This window comes from Lissotriton helveticus, chromosome 10, assembly GCF_964261635.1.
Source record: "Lissotriton helveticus chromosome 10, aLisHel1.1, whole genome shotgun sequence".
NCBI lineage: Eukaryota > Metazoa > Chordata > Amphibia > Caudata > Salamandridae > Lissotriton > Lissotriton helveticus.
The window spans coordinates 255,770,682-255,797,221 of record NC_136071.1 but is presented as its reverse complement, the minus strand read 5'-3'; the positions used below and the strand labels follow the sequence as shown (position 1 = coordinate 255,797,221).

At 46.0% G+C, this 26,540-nt stretch overlaps 1 protein-coding gene across 1 annotated transcript in view; it reads left to right on the top strand.

Moving 5' to 3' along the window:
* Positions 1 to 26,540, top strand: part of MYD88 (MYD88 innate immune signal transduction adaptor) — a 55,310-nt gene that overhangs the window by 1,700 nt on the left and 27,070 nt on the right. The window lies entirely within an intron of this gene.

Genomic DNA, 26,540 nt, shown 5'->3' with positions numbered 1-26,540 from the left:
AAAATAGCCTACTCTTACATTGAGGAAGAAAGTAGTTTTGACATTTTTATACGTCTTTTAAATCGAATAATAATTTAACACAAAAAATTGTCCGTTGGGAATAAAGGGGCAGAGAAGGAGATATTCAGCCAGTGGTTGAATTCATTCTATATATAACCAGAAACATTTGGTTCAGATCTCCGCTTCTTCATTTGATCACGCTGCCCGTTAATGTGCAAATCATTTTACTTAACTGTCAAATATGGGATCACCTTGAAGAAATTTAGTTCAGGATGAATGCTACCTAAAATGCTCACATATGGTTTAATAGACACTAATGTTGCTCCACATGACAACAATGATATTGCCCAGCTATACATTGTAAATGACCATCTCTTGGTTCGCTCATTGCGGTTCTGTCGGTTTGTTGAAGGTGGTAAAACGTTTGTTTAAAAAAAAGTATTTTAACAAATGTCAGTGCAGAGGTATATAATCCATTGTACTGAAGAGAAACATAAGCATTCGTGACCTAACCTATTTGTAACTTAAATAACCTCTATTGTGTTTTTCGATGCTGTTGGCTGCACAATTTACATTGTGAATCTTTGAATGACTCGGCTTGTGCTCTTCGAGCCAACCAAGTAAGACCCCTTCCTGTCTCTGCTCTTGCTCAGCTCTTCTCTTCCTGTGAATGTTCATGCTTGTCCACCTCTTTGTATTTGTTTTTACCAACTAATTTGTACTTGGGGTTTTAAACTCAAAACATAAAAATCTGAGATTATTTTGGAGGGCTGATCGAATTGAAAAATATATGGATTTCACGGAGACCTGTGATGGTACAGACATGTCTCTTTAATTTGGAGGAGGAAGGCATAACACAATTGAAACATAACAAAGCTTCTAAAATAAGATGCCTGTTTTTAGGTCGGGCCTGGGCAGTGCATGCTCTGCTCTGTGAGACTCTCCGCCCATATTTGTCATTGGCTTGTGTCGTCCTTTGTAAATGCTGGCTTCAGATTCGTTATTAGGCTTGTTAGTCCCTCCTTAGTACCGCCTTGTCTTCATTTGTAACCTCCTATGAGAAGTGTGGCTCAGGGGTTAGAGGCAGCAGACCCGGAAGCTGAGATTGGTCCTGGACCAGGGTTCAATTCCCCGCCTCGGCGGGTCTTGGGCTAAAAATTCCACGGACTCGATAATTCTTGCCCCGGTGCCTCCTCGACTCACGGGTTCACACTCTGCGACTCTGGGCAATAGCTTGCTTAATCTCCACAACGGCCCCTCGCGGCGGGATGCCTGACTTTCACCTTGTGGATACCCTGTTATCTCACAGGGGAATACCAGGAAGGGTTCCCTAAGCAAGCGCCGGGACACCCACTGCGGGTAGCTGTGCGCTATATAAGCTCAACTACATTTACATTTACATATGAGGACTGGCCCTTTTACTTCAGTTGTTACACGGTACGTCTTCTTTAGTCTGTAAGGAGCACTATTTTCTTTAATGAGTTTCTCTTACTGCAGGAGGGTCTCTCGTGCGCAGTTGTGACTATCAGCTTATTTATTTAATCCCTAGCAAACGGGGAGTTCTTCAGGGGCCATAGAAGACAGAAGGGGGCAACTCAGCTATGCCTTCAAGCATTTGGAATGCAATAGGTCTCACGTTTGTGAGAGTTTGAGCTATTGGCATTGTAAATGACAATGCCTTTTATTTATGTTTTAAAAACCAAAACATAAATGAGACTTTGTCGTTAAAAATGCCAACTGCTCAGACTCGCGTAAATACGAGACCTATTGCATTGCAGATGCTTGTTTATAGTACTTATTGCATCATTCTTGTATTGCAGAAACTAAATTGGTGCAATTAGTAACTGAGTGGCACTCACCAATAGTGTGAAAGGCCTTTTGCACAGTTTTTGTTTGCTTATGATACACTACCCCAATAGCCGTTTGCAGTGCATATGAAGGTTTTGTGCACACCTTAAATAAATCAACATCAGCTTTGTGATATGATCATTTTAATCTCGATATAACAATAGTAATCTTAAAGATTTCTTTATTCTTCAAGTGCAAATTTAACAATATTTAATTGATTGCAGTGTTGTGTATAATTCGTTGTGGTTAAGAGCGCAACACTAAGCACATGGTTCGTCCTTACATAGGTCTCTTTGAAGGCTGTCCAGTGTAAAAAAGGCAACTATAAGAATATTTATTCACTAAATCATTTGTATATTGCAAAAGTCAGTACAAAATATGATTCAAATATGGGGACCATTTACAACTCTGAAACGAAAATGTAAGTCAACAAAGATATCTATCTATCCCTCTTGGAAAAGTATGAGCTAGTATGGCATCGGCAAACCTTATTTGTTACAAAAAGTGATCCAGGAGAGTCACCAGAAAAGGGATAAAAAGTAAGAATATTACGGACAACAAGAAAAATGAAAAAGATAGAAGAGTGACGTGAACCTGTGCCATGTTAGTGATAGTTTGCATAGGGCCATTTATATTATCTAAAAGTGACTTAATCTCTAGTTTAATCCTTTTGAGTGGTGATACTGACAAAGTAAAGTAGTAATATTTATACCAGGATGCTCAAAAGAAGCAAGTGCGAATGATTTCTATTTTTAAAGACTATACAGCATCCGTAGAGAAGAATTAAATCTCAATGCAGTTTTATACTGCCTGATATAATGTAAGAGGTGAGTTCAACTTGGTGTTAAAAAGGGGCCCACGAAAGCCAATATCATCATTAAAGAAACTCAAGGTAGGAATAGATGCCATCTTGGAATTGGTAATAGTAACTCCCGTTTGTAAGAAAATTGGAAATATTTAGTAATTGTGTCAAAAAAAAAATATATATAAATGATGGGTGTGTAGGTCATGATCCTTTCTCAAACAAGCACATATTTCAGTTTCCTAGAAAAAATGCAATTCTTTGTCTTGATTCAGTCCTATGTCAATACTACGTAGTTTAACAAACCATTTAGCTTCAGTTTGACCTAAAGTTAGCCCCCGTTTCTCCACCACCCAGATTCATTTCCACTATTTGAAGACCATGAAAGTTTACATCTATGGTATTGTGATGACTGTGGTTCCTGATGTATTGTTTTCAGAAGGGTATCTTGTCAACTTCTGATGTGTTCTTGAATCCTTTCTTTTGAGCAAGAAATGGTGCTGCCTTCCTACATAGATTTGTACTGTTATTGAATAACCTAGTACAGATTTCGTATTACAGTTAATGAGGTCATGAATTGTGTATATAGTCTCTGAATTGTAACTAAAGTCTGCAATTTTATAATCTGAGAGCTGGCACGTGCTAGAGTGCCCACATTTATAGGAGCCCTTATTGAGCTGTATAATTTAATTTTGTAGTAACATTTACAATAGGTTTTAAGAAGCTGTGGCACATCAGCTCACACTGGGTACGCCCCTATTGGTATGTTACATTATAGCTTTATATAGCAGTGAATTTTTTTATGTGTTGTCTCCTTGGAGGATGTGCCAATATCGCTGTACACTCTGGTGTATGGAGCTATTCTGTCAGTTAAATGGTGTGATTATGACTATTCTTTCACCTTCTGTCCTATGTTGTTTTTTATTTTTTTATTTTGGAATAGCAACACATGTCTCATAGTCTTTAGTGCTCTATGTTTAGCTAGGATAGTTTAGTTGCAGTCCCTGTCTGTAAAATATATCTTCACTGTTTCCAAGGATATACGAACAATGTTCATTTATGAAGGACTCGTTATTTAAAATAAGTAAAACCTGGATGTGTTTAGGTGGATTGGCATGTATACAGTGCAAGCAGTGTTTGATTGCCTTGATGCTTACATTATTGGATACAATGTGCAAATATCCAAAGTAGTCCTCCTTATACCTGGTGTCCATTCTACATCCTCTAGTTTATTGAGACTATCCTTTGTGTTCCAAATGAATGATAATAGTTTAGTAACCAATGAATACAAGAAATTAGCTTCATTCTCAGAGAGACTCAAAGTAGGAGAAGCAATTCCAGCTATAATCGTTTGCCAGGTGGAAAGGGACCTTTTTTTGTATCAAGTATACATCTTGTTGGCTATGTCTTAAACTAGCTGTATTAAAAGTTATAGATTATATATTGTTCTCAACATTCAGCAAATTTTACAATATTTTTTACTTATGTCCAGTATGGGATTTAAGTTTAGATTTCCACATGTCACTATGTAAGCCAGTTGTCTGTCACTGTTGATTACCCTCATGAAACTGAGAGAGGCAGGCCTTTGTCTCACCATATCACAGCATCAGTATGATCCCTTAGAAATTGAAGTGATAAGTGGTGCATCTCATCATTGGCCATAAGCTTTTTATAGTACAGAAACAGAAGAAGGCTTCCTCTTTTTATTATTTTATATCAAAGACCCACTGGTTTAGAGCTTAGACTTACATTTCCTTGCAAATTGTTTTACGACAAAGCTATTTGTGCCACTCCTTCTCAATAAATCGCACTTTCTGTAGATGTATGCATTCATCTTATGTTTCCCAGTTTATCTAGCTCTCCTTATGATTAGACCAGACTTTGTCTTCCATTGTAATGCTAAGAGTTAGATAAATTGCACAGTACAAAAAAGACCTAATAATTCATAGCCGCACAACACATTAGGTGAAGCAAGTGAAAGGAAAAGTGAAATTCTCTTTTCACAGTTTTCATGAACTGGCAAAATAAATGAAAGAAAAATGAACAATAAGGTAGTTAAACTAAATCTAGACAGCCAATTATTTTTTGTAACAAACTTTATTCGCATTTTCCACATTCAAAGTACAATCGCATTAACACAGTGAGTTGAGGTACCCATCGGAGAAGCTGCAGCAAATATTGAACATCATGCAACACTGTTGTACCCACAATCAAATAAACGCAGCCGCCATTAGAATAATATACATACAACCACCGGTCCATCCCTAGCTGAAGAGTCCTCACCTTGGTTTGAAAGCAGGTGGCTATCAGGAGTTATCAATGGACAGTCATGCATAATCTGATCCCATGCTCGCGTGTTCAGAATTGCGCTGCCTTTTCTGCACCCTAAGCGTCATGATGGCACCCTCAAATTCCGCCCATCTAGCTAGCTCTCCTCTCCATCCAGGTGGCCTTGTGCTTGGAGATCTCAGTCCCTCCAGGCCCTGTAAACTCTCAGCCTCCGATGGCCTTCTGCATCAGACACTGGCACTAATGTGGAGTAGGCACAGTCCATGTATTCATTTGGTGCTGCAGCCGAGTACTGGCCCTTTAGCCCCATTGCTTCTGCACCCATTAAAACACCTATTCACTTGATGCTTAGGTGTGCAAGGACCTTTCTGCCAGAGTCGACTAACTTTTCTACCTCCCAGCCTCAAGGAGGAACGCTGCACTCTGACCCAGGGTCCTTTCAACATTAGGTTTATTGTAACTAGGTGGGATAGGAAGAGTTAATTTCAGTTCAATCCAATCCTTTTATTGGATTTTGAAAAGAAAAAAATCATAAAAGTCCACTTAAAAATACATCATTTACATATTAAAAAAAGATCGACAGATCTTTAAAATGCTGAATACAAGGAAAAAGAGGTAACGGTGCAATATAGTGAGACAGCAATTCGTGCTGTCTACACAACCTCTTCCTCCAACAGTAACCTCAGTGAGTCCGTTATGTAACAAAATATGATAATGTACCTTATACGAATAATAAATAATAAAACAATATAATAGAGTACAAGACTACAAAAGTGCTGGTTTCCCTTTAGCCTTGATTTAAAAGCCTCTCATTATTCATTGTCCAAAATATCAGTATATAAAATCAACATACAGTATTGACACACTAATATATAAAACCATTTAAACAAGCATTGAAAATGCAATAGGTCTCGCAATAGAAGAGTTTAACATTTTTCGTTTTGCAAATGGATGAGTGGCGTTGCGTGTGTGAGTGGCGTTGCGTGTGTGAGTGGCGTTGCGTGTGTGAGTGGCGTTGCGTGTGTGAGTGGCGTTGTGTGTGTGAGTGGCATTGCGTGGTTGAGTGTCTCGTCTTCATAAACGTTGGACAGAGTAGCGGATTGCCTCGTTGACAAAGGCCACATAAATTAGACAAACGGAAATCCAGGTAAGCACACACTGACACGGGAACTGAACAGAAAAAGACAAGCATGCACATGCATTAAAGGACATACACACAAGCCTATGAAAACACATACAATGCTAAACTAAAGCACTAGTTAGTCAGATGAGACGTTATGCAAACCTTCTTTACACAGTAATCTCGCACCAAAATTAAATAGCAGGGCTAGATTTTCCTAGAGGTTAGAGAAGCTATGAGGCCTTTAATTGAGATAGATGGCCGCGTATGACAACTCCATGTTTGTTCTGGAGTGGTTTATTGTCCCAGGAGAGCCGCAGAGTCTCATGTGAAGCAGAGGCTTGAGGAGTGTCCGCATTTTGGCAGCCCCTTTATAACAAGCATGAGATGGGACCCGAAAACACTGGAATGAGAAGGGGCTGAAAGGAGCTAGTGACAGAGTTCAACTGGAGGAGAGGTGGGCAAAAACAATGAAAAGGTGGACAAGGGAGGAGAGAAGGAAAGGTGACAGAGAACTGCTGGAGGAGCAAAGAGGAGAAAAGAAATGCAACACGGCGGGCAGGGGAGGGGGCGGAGCGGGTAAAAAAAAAAACAAGACGGAGGGAAAGGCAGATAAGGGGAGGGGGAGCAGACGGTTGGCAGTGTCCTCGGCTCTGAAGTAAGTGTTTCTTAGCACATGTGTTTGCAGGGATGCCTATCATCAGGAGAAAGGGGTCGGAGGAGGCGAGGATCGGCCGTAAGCATGTGTGCTTTCTGAAAAACAAAAATGTTAGGGGACGGCTGGGGGGGAGGGGTAAGGATAAGCTGAAAACACAAGCTGCAATCACTTGTGTTTTCAGCCGATCCACGTTTAGTTTGCAAAGCAACTAACGAGGATCAGCTGAAAAAACAAGCACTTGCAAACTAAAGTAGGATCAGGTAAGTTAAGTGAAATAAAAGGGTGGCAAATAAATGTTTGGATTTTTGTAACGTGGTAATAATTCAGCCCAAAACGGCTGCAAGGCTGAAAGATGAAGCCGAGGCACTTATGTGAAGTGCTTGTAAGCCTGTGAAGTGAACAAACAGCGCAACGAGGGCTAGGTGGGAGATAAAAAACAAAACAGAGTGAGGCTGCAGGCATGAAGGTTTGAGACCCGGCATAGGCTCAACAACCTGGGAGTGTGGGCAAATCATTCGGTCAGCACGGAGCATGATGGCTTTATTGAGGGAGGCCCCCTGCGGCAGGGTAAAACCCCCGCTGGTGGCATATCACTCGGTCAGCATGGAGCATGTTAGCTTTATTGAAGGAGCCCCCCCCGCTGCATGGCAAAACCACCCGCTGCTGTGACCGCATGCATACGCAACGCAGTGTAGGCGGAGGAAAAAAGCAACACGAGGTCTGGTGTTGAAAAAGCGAAAGAGCCGTAGGCGACATGGTAAAAAATACAAGCAACATGAGGTCTGGTGTGGGGAAAAGAAAAAGCGCCATAACACACTGATACAATGCCTGGTGTTGGAAAAGCGGAAGCGCCGTAACACACTGATATAATGTGCGGTGTTGGAAAAGCAAAAGCGTTGTAAGATGTAGTAGCACACACGCAAAATGAAACCCCGCAATTTGCCAAACTGTAAGCAGCTGTAAAAGCGAAAGCGCTGTAAGACGGAGGGAAAGGCAGATAAGGGGAGGGGGGAGGAGAAATGCGACACGGCGGGCAGGGGAGGGGGCGGAGCGGAGAGGGTGTGAAAACAGCAGGGGCCTGGAGTGCGGCTGAGGGAACTGATGTGCACGCGCTTTTAAGCTCAATGCACATGCGCATTGAGCTTAAAAGTCACGGGCACTGCAAGGAATCGCCACGATTCCTTGCAAGTTAGTTAAAGAGTGGTTAAGCCCCAATAGTCTCGCAAGCTCGATGCGCATGCGCATCGACAGGCGAGACCTAAAAAGAGTCTTGAACAAAAGTGCCCCGTTTCATGGGGCACGTGTAGAACGTAGACGTGTCACTCGTTGTATAAAAACTGCAATCGAGTTACATAATCCCACAGTAGATCACTGCAGCAACTCCAAATACAACCCTGCACTGCCTTGAATCTGCCTGCCTCAAAAGTGGTAAAATATAAGCAGACCTCAGTGTGATATGAGATTTGCAGAAGGTGTTAAAGTGCAAGGTGCTCTGTGCACAGTCCATTGCAAGGACAAACGGGGAGATTTACAGAGAATGTACCCTGACTCGCGTAAGCGACAAGAAAGTGAACAGTGTTAAGACATAGTCTTATTAGCAAAAAGCTATGGCATATGTTTTTGACCCATATAAGGTACGGTTCAGGGTCATGGTAGGTGCTTTTTCCGGCATAAGCAGTGACTGTAGACAATTTCAAATTATTTCTCATCCTTTCACCTGTGCATTTTGCTACAAAAGTTTATTCAAAGAGTTGTGAAAACTTGGGGGCGTGGCTTAGCGGGCGATCATGGCGGACGTGGCTTCTTAGAGCTCCCGCCGGCCCGATGATTATCCTACCAATTCTCCTGGCCCCCGGACCCGCAAAGCATATCGGAGTTGGGGCACAGGTAGCGGACGACTCAGGGTGCATTCCGGTGCCGGGACTGGCGAGCCGTGACCCTCCCTGGTGGTGCAGTGAGCTGGAGCGGCGGGCGGCCTAGAGCCAGTCGGACGAGCCGGGGCCTCGATTTTGGCGCACCCGGATCAGAGAGCCCGTCCTGAGGTCCGCGGCGCCGCTTCCCTGCCACGATCCGGCGCAGCCTGCGGCGGGCGGACCATCACGGGCCCCCCTGCCCTTCCACGCGGAGCAAGCCAGGAGAACTAGCGCTGAGGGGCGCCTCGGCGACGCTGCGGCCTACCTGGCCTTGGAGGAGCCGGGGCCTCGAGTTTTGCGACCCCTGCCCGAATTCGCATCCACAGATCCTTGGCCCGGAGGTGCAGGCGCCTGGGAGCCCCGGGGACCGAGGGGCCAGGGGCGAGCCCTGTCTGGTCTGCTGTCTCTCCCAATCCGGGGATTGCCGGAGCTGTGGGGCCCGGAGGCCTGGACTGCAGCGGCCCGTGCTGCCTTGGGGGTGCCCGGCGTGGACCTGGTGCCGACCCTCAGCGAGACCCGACGGACAGTGAGTGTTGGCTGCCCCCCCCCCCCCCCCCCCCCCCCCCCCCACAAATGGTGCTGCTGTGACTGCTGAGGGACGCTGTGCCCGGGGGGGTCATTGGGGGCCTGGACCAGACTGCCAGACCTGGGGGATCCCCTGGCAGCCTCTGGGACACGCGGGGTACACCGAAGCCAGCTGGCATAGAGCGGAGGGTGCCCCGGGAGAGGCTTGCACGCGCTGGGACCTGGCCTGCGGGGGTCAGCGGAGTCGCGTCTAGGGAACACCCCCCCCCTTATCACCTGGAGTGTACGACAGTCGGGGGCGTGAGGAGGCCATCGCTGGTGAGGGTGTCCTGCTCTTGATAGCTGTTGGAGTGAAGGTTGCCCCGCCGTCAGCAGCCGCCGGCGCGTTTGGGGACAACTCGGCCGGACTCAGCCTTCGCCATGACCAGGGGGGGAGGAGGGCCCGCTAAGCAGGGGCCCATCGACAAATTCACGGAACCGCATGGCGGGCCCGGAGCGCAGGGCGGCCAGGGACCGGGGCCGGACAACGCGGCGCTGATGGCAGCCATCACCCAGTCGAGAGACATGCTGGATGCTAAGATTGGGGCTGTTGGGGCCGATGTGACACTTCTAAGGCAGGACCTGCGCAATGCAGTGGAGCGCATAACTGAAGCGGAGTCCAGGGTCTCAGTTGTGGAAGACGATGTCGGGACCCTGAAGAGGAAAATGGCGGCGATGGAGAATATCCAGAAGGGTCTAGCACTTAGGGTGGAGGACGCCGAAGGGCGGGCGCGCAGAACCAAACCTTCGCTTTGTAGGTTTTCCGGAGGATTGTGAGAAGGGGGACATGGGACGCTTCCTTTCCCGATGGCTGGAGAGCTGGCTCCCTCCGGATACCCTGTCCAGATGCTTCGTAGTCGAACGCGCGCACCGAGCCCTGACGCAGAAACCGCCGACAGGTGAACGACCCAGGCCGGTGATCGCCAGGATTCTGAACTTTCACGATCGAGACGTTATCTTGCGAGAGGCGAGGGCCAAGGACTCTCTTTCATTTGAATCCCACAAGATCATGGTCTTCCCCGATTACACCAAGATGGTGCAGCAACAGAGACGCTCCTTCCTGGACGCCAAGGCTAAACTCCGGGGCCTAAAGATACAGTACTCCTTACTCTATCCGGCCCGCTTGCGGGTGGTCTTCCAGTCTAAAACTCACTTCTTTGAGACGCCGGAAGATGTTTTCAGGTGGACAGATGAGACAGTGAGGGTCAGGCCGCATCCCCAACCGGGCCTTGATCCAGGCCACACGAGTGATTCCTCGCAAACCCAGAGTGACCACCAGGCTCGTAGCCGGAAGAGTAGGAAGTCCAGGTCCAGGCGCCGCAACGCCTCCGACACTGGGCGCAGTACCGCTGAGCCAGCTGATCCGGACGCTTCGGGGGGCTCTGGATGAGGTGCAATGGGTGGTCCTGACCGCCTACGGATACCAGCCGCTCCAGCGATGGCAGTGGTTCCACTGGTGCCTTGCATACCTGACGACCGCATCATGTGCTAACTGTTACGTTTTCTAACTGTCCCACAACAGGTTCAGACTCTGGGACGGGTTCTGGGTGCTCCGATACAGGGGCTGCTAGCCTCCTGCATAGTTGGGAGTAGTTAGGGGGAGGGGGGAAGCTTTAGAGTCAGTGGGTGTTCGGGATCCATGGGTATGGTAGGCTTTGGGCGCTCTGTTTTGGGCCCGAAGCCGCCCATATCGCGACAGGTACTTCAATGTTTGGTGAGGTATAGGGGGGGGGAGGGGGGCAGCTGGGGAGCTTGGTTGGGGGACAGGTTGGGGTTGGGGTAGTTGGGGGGGGTGGGGGAGGGTGGCACAGTGTCTGCATTACTTAGGATACTTTCTTGTGTGTGTGTGTGGCTCCGAGAGCCCGGGTCCTTACATCTCCTCCCCATTGACTATGGTTGATCACCAACGGTCAGGCCTACCAAGGGCAAAATTGCGAGTGGTGAGCTGGAATGTCCGGGGGATGCTGGATAAAATTAAGCGAGGGGCGGTGCTGCAGCTAGGGAAGAGGGAGGGGGCGGATGTCCTCCTCCTCCAGGAGACGCACCTTCAGGGCACCAAGACCCTTAGTTTACAGAGGTTTGGCTATCAACAGGTGTTCCATGCCGGGTTTGCAAGGGGGTCCCGGGGGGTGGCGGTCCTGATACACCGAAGGCTCTCATATGTACACGAAACTCATTGGGTAGATGCACATGGCAGATACGTGTTTGTTAAAGGAATGATTGGGAATGAGCCGATGGTCTTTGGTAGCGTGTATGCCCCGCCCCCGCTGCAGGATGCCCTTATTGAGAAGTTGTTCGAGGTGTGGATCGGTATCCCGGATGTTTTGGCGATTGTGGGAGGAGACTGGAATGATGTGATGGATGGGCGGATGGATCGCTACAGGCCCGGTAGGGAACCCCAGACAGCGGCGCCGACGAGGCTTCATGGCCTGGCACAGGGCATGGGTTGGACCGATACATGGCGCTACCAGCATGCCTTGAGCCGAGAATACTCCTATGTGTCGGCTGTGCACAAGTCCTTCTCTAGGCTAGACTACCTGTTCGTACCGACTCCTTGGCTGTCGAGGGTCGCTACCACGGCCGTACTCCCCCGTGGCGTCTCGGACCACTCCCCCGTGTCCCTTGACCTGCTGCTGGACAGGAGGCGACAGCCCTTCCGCTGGCGCCAATCAGCGTGGCACCTACAGCAGGATGGATACCGCACACGTTTGCGCGAGTCTATCTCCGATTATTGGACAGAGAATGGCGGGCCAGAGGTCGACGCCGTCACCCAGTGGGAGGCGATGAAGTCGGTGCTCAGGGGAGTGGACATTGCCTGGTGTGTGGAGGCCCGCAGGACCCATCTGCGCGAGGTGGAGGAGGAGGAGGAGGAGGAGGAGGAGGAGGAGGAGGAGGAGGAGGAGGAGGAGGAGGCGGCGGGGCGGGTTCGGGACCTGGAGAGGGACTGTACCGCGAGTGACACGGACGAGGCGGTGGGGCCGCTCCTGCAGGCACAGCAGTTGTACTCCTCCCTGCTACACAATGAGGCGCGCCAGCTTTGGCTAGCCACTCAGAGCAGGATCTATCAATGGGGGGATAAATCCAGTACCATGCTATATAGACTTTGCCAACACACCTTCCGGCCCCAGGCTCTGCTGGGCATTTGGGATGACCAAGGTGTCCAGTTGGCGGCCCCTGAGGCCATAGCTGCCAGCTTCGCGAGGTATTATGCCGATCTTTATGCCCCCCGTGAGGTCCTCTCAGCGGACGATATAGACAAATTTTTGGCAGATATCCCGCCGCGCGCCCTCCCAGAGGAGGCCAGGGATCGGCTAGACCTTCCCCTTTCTTTGGAGGAACTGGGCACGGCACTTGGGGAATTGAACACCGGCAAAGCCCCGGGACCGAACGGATTCCCGTGCGAGTTTATGAAGACCTTTCATATCCAGCTGGAGGGGCGCTACCAGTTGGCACTGGAGGCGGCCAGGGAGAGTGGACACCTACCAGCGGATTGGCGACACACAGAAATTGTTGTTTTCTGTAAGCCAGGGAGGCCCCCGGAACAGCACTCTTCGTACAGACCGATTTCCCTCTTAAATTTCGAGGCGAAAATATTGGCCAAGGCCTTGGCCAACCGCCTTCTCCCGTACATCACTGACTTAGTACACCCTGACCAGGCGGGGTTCATGCCCCATAGAGCAACTCGGCACAACATTCGCCGGGCGCAGGTGGTGGTGGAGACGGCCCGGGCCGCCGGGATCCCAACGGCGCTCCTCCTGGCAGATATCGACCGAGCCTTTGACTCTCTCAGCTGGGTGTACCTTAGGGCACTGCTGTCCCGCCTTAATCTCGGGCCGGTTTTCCTCTCATACTTGAGCTTGCTCTATACGGACCTGACCGCGTCGGTGCGGGTGGCGGGAGCGGCGTCCGAGTCCTTCCCCATCGGACGGGGCACCAGGCAGGGATGCCCTCTCTCCCCCTACCTATTCGCCCTGGCCATGGAGCCTCTGGCGGCGTGGGTGAGGATGGATGCGCAACTCCGGGGACTGGAATGGGACATGGGCCCCTCCGACCGTATTGCGCTCTACGCCGACGATGTCCTGTTCTTCCTCACGGACCTCAATCGGTCCGGACCCAGGGTCCTGGAGATAATGAAAGTTTTCGGGGAGATTTCAGGATTGCATCTGAATGTGCAGAAGTCCAAGCTGTGGGCTCTGGGCGGCGGAGACAGGCCGGGTGATTGGGCCTTGACACTGCAGAGCGCGGTGGGGGGCCTCAAATACCTGGGTATCTTTCTTACAGATGTTCCGGACTTGGCGTGGGAGCGCAATGTGGTGCCTGTGTGGGACAGGGTGCGTTCGGACATAAAAACCTGGTCCAGAATGCCACTGAACATATATGGCCGGTCGGCGATCTTTAAAATGGTAGCCCTGCTGCGCCTTCTATACCAATTGCAGAACCACCCATACCCCATTGCACCGCAGTGGTTTCGCCAAGTGAACGCCGCTCTCAGTCAGTTCCTTTGGGCTGGGGGAGTGGCGAGAGTGGCTCTCCGCACCTGCTTCCTTTCTACGTACTGCGGGGGCCTGGCCACCTCGGACATCTTATCATACTATCAGGCGGCGCACCTGCTGGTGCTTAACGACTGGTGGTATGGGGATCGGGGCGACCCGACTTATGCCCTGGAGCGGTACCTGATGGACCCAGACACGGTCCACACCATTCTTTATTCGGCAGCTACCAGGAAACGACTCCCCATGGTCACTCAGGTGGTCTTCTGGGTGTGGCGCGCTGCCTTGCGCCGTATGGGATGGTGGAACAGATTGACGAGGGAGACCCCGCTGTGGCAGAACGGCCGTCTCCCGGAGCTGGCGTCCCTACAGGGATTCAGGAGCTGGGATGATATCGGTATCTCCACGCTCGGCAGCGTCATGAGGGGCACCACCCTTAAGTCTTTCCAGATGTTGAGGGAGGAATATGACATGCCCAAAACTCAATTCTTTAAATATTTGAAACTACGTCATGCACTACGTCATGCACTATCTCCCTCCCTGGTGGGCTTGGAATCTCTGCCCGAGTTTAGCCCCCTGGAGGCCAAGGTGTTCTTGGGGGAACTAGAGGAGAAAAAGATCTCCAATATATACCAAACTCTGGTCACGCACTGTTCCTCCTCTCTTGATGGATTACGTTCTGCATGGGAGAGAGATCTTGGTGCGTTCGAAGAAGAGGACTGGAGAGAAGCCCTGGAGGCCCCTAAGGGGGCGGCCATTGCGATGCGCCTCCGCTTTATTCAGTTTAAATACTTACATAGGGCCTACTTTACCAGAGAGCGGTTGTGGAAAGCAGGTTTGATTGCCTCCCCCGAATGCTTGAGATGTGGCCGGGCGGTTGGAACGTTTGTCCATACTGTGTGGTCGTGTGCGAACTTGGCCAGGTACTGGGTGGGGGTCTGGGACTGTTTGGCTGAGGTTCTGGGCTGGGACCTTCCCCGATCACCGCAACTTGGCTTGCTTCATGTTATGGAACAGGTGGGGGGCAACATTTACAAGCGTCACTTACTGGTCCTGGGCCTTACTGTAGCCAAGCGGGACATAGCCAGGGCCTGGAAGGACCCCAGGGCCCCTTTGTTGGAGGTTTGGGGACGAGGATTGGACTTTTGCATGGGACTTGAGCGCCCGATCTTTGAGGCCAGGGGTTGCCCCCGGAAACACTTTAAGATATGGAAAAGATGGGCGGACTACAGGGGACTGTGGCTGGAACCACCGATGGCCCAGGACACTGGGGAAGACCTTTAACTACTGTAACCTGGGCGACAGGGTGTACGCACACTGGCTATTATTATATTCTGGGCCTTGAGATTAGCAGACACTGGGTGGGGGGCGGGGTTGGGTCAGGGGAGTTAGGGAGTTGGGGGGTTGGGTGTTTAATGCAATAATGCTTGTACTGAATGCATATCCTTTTTTCTATATGCTTATGCTCGTTGGTCCTGCGTTGTGATGCGGGACGATGTCCTTATGCTCTGTGTAATGTCAGTACTTGAAAATAAAATTTTGTTCTGAAAAGAAAAAAAAAAAAAGAGTTGTGAAAACTTGCCCCAAAGGTGGTGGGGCTCTAGAACGGCACATATTAAGTCCAGCCAACTAGAGCTCTTAGATGTCATCATAGTAACTTTATTTCCACTCTTTCAGTCATAAAAGCACAAAGGTTGTTAACAGTCAACTGTACATTTTCATGCACACTAAATTCTAAAAACCAATGGTGGCATTTAAAATTTATAAGAATTCACAAACTTCCCGTGGTTTTCGGATAGTAAGACAGTTTTAAATTTGTAGCAAATAAAAAAAATAAAAAAAATTAGTATAAGAAGTTTTAAAAAGATTATTAAACATTGTAGAAGATTAATAAAACAAACGCTCCACAGTGTTCACAGATAGATAATACAATCAAAGCTCACTAAATGTCAGTTTCCATGAGGTGCCTTCGTTTCAGCCACATTGCCTGGAGAAACTTAGAGGTTGCCACCACATACACCGGGTCCATATCCGATTTTAGAATTCTAAAGAAAACATGGTAATCCCTGATACCCAAATTCCTACACAATTGTATGGTCCATTTAGATCTAGCCTGCTTATAAGCCGGGCAGAAAAAAAAATACATGGATTTCTGTTTCCTCTGCCACACGGCAGCCAGGACATAAATAGCAGACATCATTTGACCACTTATTGGTTATCCCAAATAGTGGCAGTGTCCCATACCTAAATTGAAGGAATAACCTCCTTGTGAACAAGGGATTTATAAAATCTAGGACCTGTTCAAATTGATAATGTAATTTAAAATTCATGAACCCGTGCGTCAAACTCATGGCGCTAGTCGCTCTTAGATATATATGACAACCAGGGTATTCTGAGCTCCTATCTAGTTTAAGACAGTCAGCCACAGTTAGACGGTTTAACGTAGTCTCCTCCGTTTCCTCAACAGTCTACATTACAGAATACACATGATTGCTCTGTACATATTAAAAAATACATCTTCATCATTTCAAGACGTCGGACTTTTGTTATCACCCCCTCACTTAAAAGACTTTACTAGCTTTCTGTTCTACTTCTCATCATAAAGAAGAACAAGCACTGGCAAAGCCCGCTGGTCTGGTTTACCGCGTAAAGGTATACACGGCATAAGAGCCATTAAATCTACACAAGTTGACAAACTAAAATGTAATCTACATTGAAAGCTCTCTTGCCTTGAATACAGCCCTGTTTTTGTTTCAATATCAAATACAAGTCGGATGGCTAGGGAGCCTCCATTATACTCCTTGTTTAGTTTCTTGGACATAAAAATTAATATTTGTGATGGAGGCTTCCTTGCCACTGAACTTCATTTGATATAAAAACAAAAACATGGCTCGAGTCTACAAAATAGACAGCTGTTACTTTTTTGGGAAAGGGAAAGAAAATGCCTTACCTGACGGCATAAATCAGAAAGCAGACAGAGTGGATATGAGGGGGGAGGGGATATATTTGGGGGCGGGGGTAATATTTGTCTCAATGAGTTGGGGTTAATCCCTTTAGAGGACAAAACACAGACCTGCCCCGTGATGTTGTGGTGACGAGTTTTGACCAACAAGGCTCTGGCATTTAACGCTCATTGAAGATTGCCTGGCATTGGATCGGGGCCTTGATATTCCTAGGCTGAGGGAGATTAGGGACTTGACTCTGGCCATGTCCAGACCAGAGCTGTTAGGGAATCCCTCATCCCTTTGCTCAATCAGCGGAAGGTCTTTGCATGATATGTGTTGAGCAAAGTATGGGGCAGCAAGTAGGGAAAAGTTCAGGAACGTGCCCTCTGTCATAATGTATACTTCTCTGGCCCCTCTGAAAGGAATGCAACATTATTTGCTACTCCGTATCATCAGATTTTTCTCCTTTCGGCGTTCAGACTTAACCTATTTCATTGGCTGCTGGCATTCCCTCACTGCAACAACTGGGATCCATTTCCCGGCGATCTGATCTCTCCACAAAGTATTTTACATGTTACTTTTTTTGTTGTTGCAGGTTTTACTCTAAACCTAGATTCATGTACTGTTCAAGTTCTTTTGAACAAACTCTTCTTAATACATTCCTCGCAGGCACTTCATTTCCTTCAACACCTAGCTTCCTACAAAATTAAAACAACTTTTAATTCCTATCTCAGACTGGTAACAAAGATTAGGAGGTCCTTGGGGAACAGTGGGGAAGTTACCCTCGGACCGCTCAGCGATCAAAGATGATGTTGCAGTTCTTTGGCCGCCCACTATGTGGTTTTTACCCCGTCCTTCTGTTTTCCCTATCTTAGCGTGCCTGCGGGCAGGGACTCTGCGTAGGGGGAGACCTGATTGTGAACCCGCATTTTATGATACCGTCAAACTCTTGGATCTGTGCATTGATAAGTGATGACTGTTTTATATCTTATTTAATACCTCTTTTGCACTACTAGCACTTTAGTAAGTTGACCCCAGGTCGCCCCTTCTCACTTCTTGAGTCTGTGGCCTTCTTGCCTTTTTTTTTTGTCTCTTCACCCCGAGGTGTGAGAACATGGCGTTTGGCTCTGGCATCGTGATCTCCACAATAAGCCTTCTATCGCTGGTTGTAAACTTGACTAAGCTCGGCCCCCATTCTTCCTGGAGTTAACATCTATGGTGAGCTTGCATTTTCGTGTTCCCCTCAGCACATCTTAGGCATTCAGAAGTGACAACTATGCTGGGTGGAGCTCATAGCTTACCTTAGTTCAGGATTTTGTTCTCCTCCCTTTAAATTATATTCAGTATATATTGTCGCAGTTCGGATGTCATGGATCAGGGTATGTCGAGGCCTGACAGTGCTCTCTTATGAACTAGATTTACCATGTATCTCTAATGGCAGATGTAATGTTCATTATATTTTAATGTATCTTCTTTTATTGTACTTTTTATGGTCTATTAACTTAGATTTATGGTCTATTTACTTAGATTAAATAAAGTTTATTGTGAGTAGGATAAGATGAGGAAGTTGTAGGGATAGAGAAATGAGAGATGGCAGTAGGTGGATGAAACAATGCGTAAGACACTTCAGAAAGAAACAACGTGTGATGGAGGAGCAGGAAGGATGAACAATGAGTGTGAGATGCGAAGGAAGAAGGGATGGGAGTGAGTCGCAGGATCAGACGGAGAAGTGTGTAGTTCTAAAGTAGTCCCACGTATAGTACAAAGCAATCCCTGCTTTGCATGTGGATATGTAGACTGTTAGCACTTTACCTTTGCTAATGTTGGGCTTATAGAGCCCTATCCAAACAATCGAAATTCACAACTGAGTCTTTTCAACAAATCAATACATTCAATAACTTAGGGACATTAGTCTCCGCAAGGACGACCGAGAATTATTAAGAGTTAAACCATGAAGACTTATTAAAGGTTTATGTAAGGCAAAATCATCAAGTTAATATCAATCAATAACCAATATATGAATGCATCAATTAATAGGAGGTTCAAATTAAAGTTGAGGATGAACCAGTACGAGGCAGCCTCGTTAGGAAAGACAGGCATGTCCGTTCTTCCAAAAAGAGAGTACTCTAAATTTCATATTCTGCTGTCCTTTAAAATGCATTGAAAACATGTACAAAACATTTCAGAATTGTAACGTACTCTGCACGAACGTAAATCATCGCATAATTCTAAAATTTGGTACACCTACACACAATCCTCATGAAAAGATTTAATCGGTTTATTGTGAAATAATTCGATCATGTGTTCATTAGCTTCTCAGGACCTCCGACAGTACAAGTTTTTTTTTTTTTTTTGCGTCCTTCAGACTTGCTTTATCTGTAACAAAATGACACGGCCTGTACTCTGCAGGTGTCTCCATGAGTATGCTACCAAATATAACATCCCATGACAATTACAGTAAAAAGAAAACATTTCACATGGAGAAGAAAACAAAAGAACATTGGCATTGGATAATGTGGACTCCAGCTTCTTCTAGAAATAAAATGCACCCATGTCACAAAGCAAGATGGTAACCAATATTGGCCATTTCAAACGCAGTCCTACAGTAGATATAGCCAAACTAAAACGTGAATAAAACCTAGTTTATAACATGTGCGTGTTTATGTATTAATGTTGATTTAATGCAAAACATTTAATAAAAAAAATAAAAAAATCTTAAAATCTAACAGACGTGAGCATTGATTTTTGGGTTGAGTCTTTGTCCTTCGCAAAGTTGGTAAATGACATCCAGGTATGGATGCTTAGCAGTTTTTTCTCTCTCAGTGCTTGCACAAATTAACTGCTGTTGCGAGCCACAGCTAAGCTTCTTCCATAAGAGGTAGTAAAGGTTGAAGTAGGCATTTTAAACACAGAGTGACATTCTTACTGATAGATTTTCATATTCTGTCATTAGAGGAGACCTATAAACTACCATGCAGAAACATACTGCTACTATATTCAACTTATGACTAAGTTGAGACCATTTTTGTCTGTTGATGCGAAGCATAGTGTGGACCTCAGTGGGGTCGGTTGGACTTTGCATCAATATTGTGTAGGGGCATCCTAAAGTATACTTGCTACGTTGCAACTGATACAAAATTCTACAACCAAAGATGTAGCTGCTTTCATTTCAATCACCTGCAGCAGGTTACTTCTACTCCTTCAGATATCATGGGCTTCGTCACCTGTTGTATGAAATATGAAGATTTAGTAATGGTGCACCATAAAATTTACCATAAGGCTTGACTGCCGACTAGCTTGTTTCTTACTGTTAAAGTTAAGAGATGTGTTAATAAAGACCGCCATGAAAGCCCTGGCCCTATTAACTACATGTCTGCAGTGATGCAAGCATATAAGGTAAACGTTTTGACAGCGATTGACTCAATGGTCCCAGTGTTGTCTTCAGACCTTATGCTGGGGGACAGATACATTTGAAGGAACTATGTAGTATCTTGGTATTCCCTATGCTACCCTTCTCTCCCTCCATTGGAATGTTCATAGCATACACCTTTCAGAATGTTGGTGTCCTGCCTGTGAGATTACAGTTGGCTGGGCTGAGTACCTTGATGGATGCTCCTGGTGGGGTCTCTCTATACAACTTAGAATAAAGCATCACTAAATACTACTCAACGTGTGGATTTCTCATCATTACATTCATGGCGACGATCTAAAGAAAGAACCTACACCTGTCAAGTCTGGAAGTACTTCAAGCTGTTTGAAATTAAGAAAAGTAACTACAAACCATTAAAGGACCTTCTACAACAAGAAAAGCTACCCCAACTGCCAGCATGACCCCACCAGAGACCTACAACCGGTCGCCCACAGCTGTCTGGCAGTCTTCCTGGGTAACAGTGAGTCAACAAATTTTAAGTTGGAACTGTGCCTTCACGCTGTGTAAACCTGTTTGTACTGACTTTGGGACTCACGCTTTATCCTCACTTGAGGGTAAGCATTCCACTTGTCAACTGTGCCCGTTGTCCTTTTTACAAGGAGAGCCTACTTTATGCTGTTTTGGAACTGTGTCCTCAAGAAAAAACCCTTATCTTGTCTGTTCCTGGCTCATCCTGTGCTGTGCCTTCACTTGAGGGTAAGGTTTCTATTGGGCAACTCTGCATTTTGTTCTATTCACAAGGAGAGTCTACCTTATGCGGTGTTGGAGCTGTGATGTTTAAATCAGATTCGTTCTGCTCCTTTCCCACACATGAGAATAGTGATTGTCTTCTTCTACACTGTTTGGAGAAGATTTGTGTCTGATCTACTATGGATTTATGTCCTCCAGTGACTTTCATTTCTGAAAATTGATTTATTTAAGTTTTTCATTGCCCAGTGGAAACTTTTCGCTGCTAATCTGGCTCTATGTTTTCATTAACGTTCTGACATTTTCTCCGCCCATGACTTATCAAAGTTTCGTTTTGGTGTTGTGTTTTACTTTTAAGTACATTATTTTTTACTATTTTGAGCGAAATTCTCTGATAATCGAGCCACTGCAGCGTTTGTCAGTTCAACTGTCATTTTCCAGATTTGAAAATACAGCGCGTGTGTTCACGCTCTTACCTGCTTTCTTCATCGGAGCCTTTACTGGAGTCCCTGTGACGTTGCTTTCGTCGAAGCTTCTTTGATGTGAAGTTTGGTGCATTGAAACGCCGCGAGTCATACTGCCATGCGTCTCTGTACGTGCTGCCATGTTGCTTTTGGTAGTCCTGGTAACCAGCTTCGTTCAGCTTCCAGCGTCGTTCACCATTTGCCTCAGCGTTTATTTGGATTTTCATTTCAATCCTTCAAACACCGTGTGTCATGGCGATACAGTTGAAAGCAAGACAGGTCAATTTATCATTTTAATACGGAGCGCCGTGTCAGTCTAAGGTACTGTGCTTTTTCTTTTATGTTTGTGCTGGAAAATTGGAAGCAAGTCCGCAATCTGCTTTTCTTTACTTTATGGATTTCTTTCTCGGGGGCAAGTATCGAGCTCCGGTGTTTCCTCTACTTTGCCTCCACTTTTACACGGTGATAGGCACACCAATGACATTAAAGATATAATGTTTTCTGTTAATCAATTCTTGCTTGTCTACCTCATTTCGGTGACAGGCACACCACTGTAACAAAGATATAGGTGTTAAGAAATTGTTTTCACTTTATGGTCATATAGAGTTCTTCATAGTATTATATTTGATTTAACAGGTACAAGAAGATGTTACTCTTTTTGTGTATCTTTATAGTATGCTAATTCTCATTATTTGTACTTTTAAACTGTGATTAGCATTGGGATGGGTCTAAAGTCCCATTTTCCTTAGGAACATGTTTTAGTGTGGGGGTTTAGTTTTAGTCTCATCACCTCAGTATGCCAGTTAGCATAACGTGATCCTTTGGGTTTCAGTCCCATTAGGCTACAGTGGGGTTTAGTCCCACCTGTGTTATTAAAATGTCTTTGCAATGGGTAACAGTCCCTTTTGCTTACAGAGGGTCCTAGTCCCATCTGTGTTTCCTAAATGTTTGCTTTGGGTTCCAGTCCCATCTGTTTATTTTGCATTGGGTTTCAGTCCCATTTGTTTACAAGGGGTTTCAGTCCCACTTGCACCATTTCTATGTATTTGCGATGGGTCTTAGTCCCATTTGTTTGTAGAGGGTTTTAGTCCCATCTACTTTATTTAATGTTTTTATTATGGGTTAAAGTCCCATTAGTTTGTAGTGGGTTATAGTCCCATCTACTTAATTAATAACTGTAGTCGGTTTTAGTCCCACCTGACACTATGTCAGTTGTCCGCACGGACCTCGTCTATTTTTGTTTTATGCCCTGTTAGGTGTGCATAAAAATGTTGTCTCCTTCAGAGGAGCTTTGCTAGGGTTATAGTCCTATAGCATCATATGTCTAGTGTTTTAAACATGTTTTATGTTGTTTCACATATACTAGTTTACCAGTCACTTTTAAGAGTCTAAGTTTTTAAAGTTTTACATCCACATATTTAGCTTATGTTTTCTCTATTTATATGCTTTTATGCTTTATATGCTAAATATGTTTAGATTTAATGTAATTTTATTGCACTTTTTTTTGCACTGTTATCTCTTGCATTGCATATTGTAGTTTGCTTAAAGGTAATAGTGTTCTGATGAGGTTTCACCTTTTCTATTCCTCATCTTTCTTGTTCTTGAATTGTAGCCTTCTTTCATTCTTTCGCTTTTCTTATAGTCTTCCTTTGTTTCCTTCCTTTTAAGTTCTATAAGAAGAGAGGATGGTTTATATAGATTATATGGTGTAAGAAAAGAGGATGGTTTATAAGTTTTTCACATTCTTCTTTCTTTATTCTCTTTTTATGAGTATTCTCTCTTTGCTGTTCTTTTTTCAAATTTTGCTTTATTCTCTAGCTTCCTTTTTCTTCTGTTCTCCGTTGCTGTTTTTAGCTTTTTGTTATCTGTTTGAGAGGAGAGGATAATGTAGTATCTTGGTATTCCCTATGCTACCCTTCTCTCCCTCCATTGGAATGTTCATATCATACACCTTTCAGAATGTTGGTGTCCTGCCTGTGAGATTACAGTTGGCTGGGCTGAGTACCTTGATGGATGCTCCTGGTGGGGTCTCTCTATACAACTTAGAATAAAGCATCACTAAATACTACTCAACGTGTGGATTTCTCATCATTACAAACTATTTGTAGTAGATTATTTGGCATGGCACACTGAACCCTTAGTGACTCGATAAGGTTTGAATTAGGTTTATTTGCGGAGCGATGGTTGGATGATGCTAGAGTTCGCGCCAAAGTAGTCAGGACCCAATATTGCGGTTGGCACTTGCTTCCCAAGTGGCTACACTCAAGAGCCACTAGTTGTGAGATATTGAATTAGGCTTGGAGAGAGGTCTGTGCCTAATGTTCAGGTAGTAGTAACTAGGGTAATAATTCCCAAAGTCCTATGTACTTTTTTTAAAGCATGATATGCTGTTTTTATTGTTATTCCAAAAGTGCTGCTAGAAGGAGAACAGCTGACGCGTGTTTTGCCAGCAGGCCAAGGGCTTTTTCAAGGCAAAACGTCTTGTTTGTAGTCATGCAATTGTCATGGTCTTGGTTCTGAAAGTTGTCTCTGCGGTCCCGATAAACTGTGCTATATTGAAATAGGTTTGAAGATTTCCAAGGCATTGCTAAGCCTAAAAAAGAGGCTAAACGCTGAACTAAAATACAGAAACCGCTATGGAGACTAATTTAGCAATGAAAAAAGTGGGTTGATGGTATTTTGAAGTACTCCCGCCATAAAGTCAAATAACATTGGTTATATTGTATGATATGATACTTGTAAGGACTTTAAGACTGAGACAGGCTCCAGCATGGAGTATTCCGGGTGCATGGCAAAAGATCCCAGGGCAGAAAATATTGCGTTCTTTGTACAGGAAGGGCAGGTTAGTTGATGTTGAATGTGTCAATGCTTGCTTTGTCCATCGTTAAGGCTAGAATTACGAGTGACCCACAAATTCCAGTGGTCTAAGTAACAGTAGTTCAGAATAATTAATACACTAATATGATTCCTGTAGAGTGACACCCGACTTGTATTTCGGTCCATCTCTGAGCTTTTTGTTATTCCATCCAGGTATATAACACAGCTGACATACACCTAAAACCATCTAGAACTATTGTCTTTGTCAGTGGTTGTTAGCTGTTTAAAATACATGAGTACAAATAACGTTTGTTATGAAACATTTTTAGTATTATTTACAAATCTGAAACTGTAAAACTGTCTTAAACATTACTGAGGCAAGTGAAAGAGGTCTCCAGAGTGTCTCAATCCCTCCAGTTATGTTCGCTCTGTTAGACATACACGTCTTACACCGTATCTCTTTTCTCTTCAGCGCCCTCCTCTCTCTCTCTCTCTCTCTCGCTCGCTCTTGCTCTCCCACTCTCTCACATCTTTCAGTTCAGCATCCTCCAAACACACAACGCATGCAGTCAAATCTAAACAGTGCGTTTTCTTTTACTGTTTTGCACAGACTCACAATTGCAACTGGAATACATACACAAAAAAAGCCAGGAAATACCTAACACTTCCAGCAGTTTCCCAGTGCCGGACAGCTCCAAAATATATGAAGGGACTCAGCCCCCGATTCCTCACACTGGGGCATTTAGCAGCAAAGGAACGGTTTATTCATCCCGGTATGAGATATGCCTTGTGAAGTACATAGAAGCTAATATGTTTAAACTGCGTATTCCTAGATACTGTGGGAATGCGGCCCTCGAAGCCGTCCCAGACTTTTTCTTCTATGGGAACCCCCAGGTCTTCCCAGCACGAGCGTAGGTTATCAAGTGGTGATAACACCTCACACCAAAGCCGTTGATATAGAAAAGTGACTGCCTTATACGTGCCCGAGGAAACAACTATATATTGACACCCTTCCGAGAGTGGAGGTTCCGATAGCCCCTACCCCCAGAGCTTTTGGATCACCGCTGTGAGGGCCCTATGCAAGAGGATGTGCCCTTGCGGTAAATCATAATGCTCTTTAAAGTCTTCATATGGCAATAGGATGCCATCTTCATAGAAGACCCCCATCTTTGTTGCACCAGCTACCACCCTTTCCCTCAGCCTGTGCCAGTTTCCGCTATGTGGAAGGTCTAGAAGAAATTTCAATGGGATTTCTAGAGCGTAGGGCCGCCTAGTTTTCAACTTCTGCAGGCTCCTAACCCAGCCCCTGCGGAGTGCTCTAAATTCTGAATTGTCTTCTGTTCCCAGAGCAGGTAGCCGCAGTACAATGCTGAACCGTCGACGGAGATCCGGCACAGAAGGGCCCAAATTCTCCGTCCTACGGACCCTTTCAGCCACCCCCTGCGAGAGCCATTGTAGCTGCGCAGCCATGTAATAGCTCTCAAAGTCTGGAAGGGCCAAGCCGCCCGCTACAGTAGGTCTCTGCATCGTGGTCAGTGCCACTCTGCGCCTGCTGTACCCCCACACAAACCCTGTTTGCAATGATTGGAGGTCTCAAAATACGCCTGCTGTGATCCAAAGTGGAAGGACTACAAAGAAATATAACAGCTGTGGTCCTGATAGATTTGAACTCCTAGGCACCTGGATTCCCACAACACTTCACCCACTACTGCCGGTCTATCCTTGCCACATTCAGTAGGAAACAAGCAAGATTTTCTCCAGTTGACTAGTAAGCCTGAGACCCTTCCGAGGTGTGTGAGGACCTTCTTCGCTCCTACGAAGTACTCCCTCACAGTGCGGAGGAAGAACAAAAGACCATTGGCGTACAATGCGATATGTTTCTGTTCGCCCAGTACCTCCAGGCCACGGTAGGGGAGTTCAAATCTGGTACGACAGGCAAGGGGCTCCATCGCCAGAGCAAACAGGAGGGGCGGAAAAGGGTACCCCGGCCCACCTGATAGCTGTCCGAGACCGTACCCCCATCAGCACTCTAGCACGTGAGTCTGTGTATAGCAAGCCAGCCCACGCCACAAATCCAGGTTCCAGCCCGAACCTTCACATCACGCCATAAAGATAGGGTTATTCTAGGCTATCAAAGACCTTCTCAATATCAACCGCAAATATAGCGGCTTCCTCCTTATCATATGAGTCAGCCTCCAACACATATAGGAGTCTTTGAATATTAAGGGCTGTGTTGCGGCTGGGAATAAGTCCCACTTGGTCTCACTGAACGAGAGCCACCATATGTGGGAGAAGACACATGGCCAGAATCTTGCTCAGGATCTTATAATGTAAATTGAGCATTGACGACGGTCTATAGACTGTTTTATCAAAGGCCTGTTTTCTGGGTTTTAAGCGGCACGACCTGGGCTTCCGAGGGTTCGCAGAGAGCCTGCCCGTCTGTCTCGCTGAGTTTATATAGTTTTACTAATAGAGGGCCTATCTCCTCTACATATACAGAGTATAATTCTGCC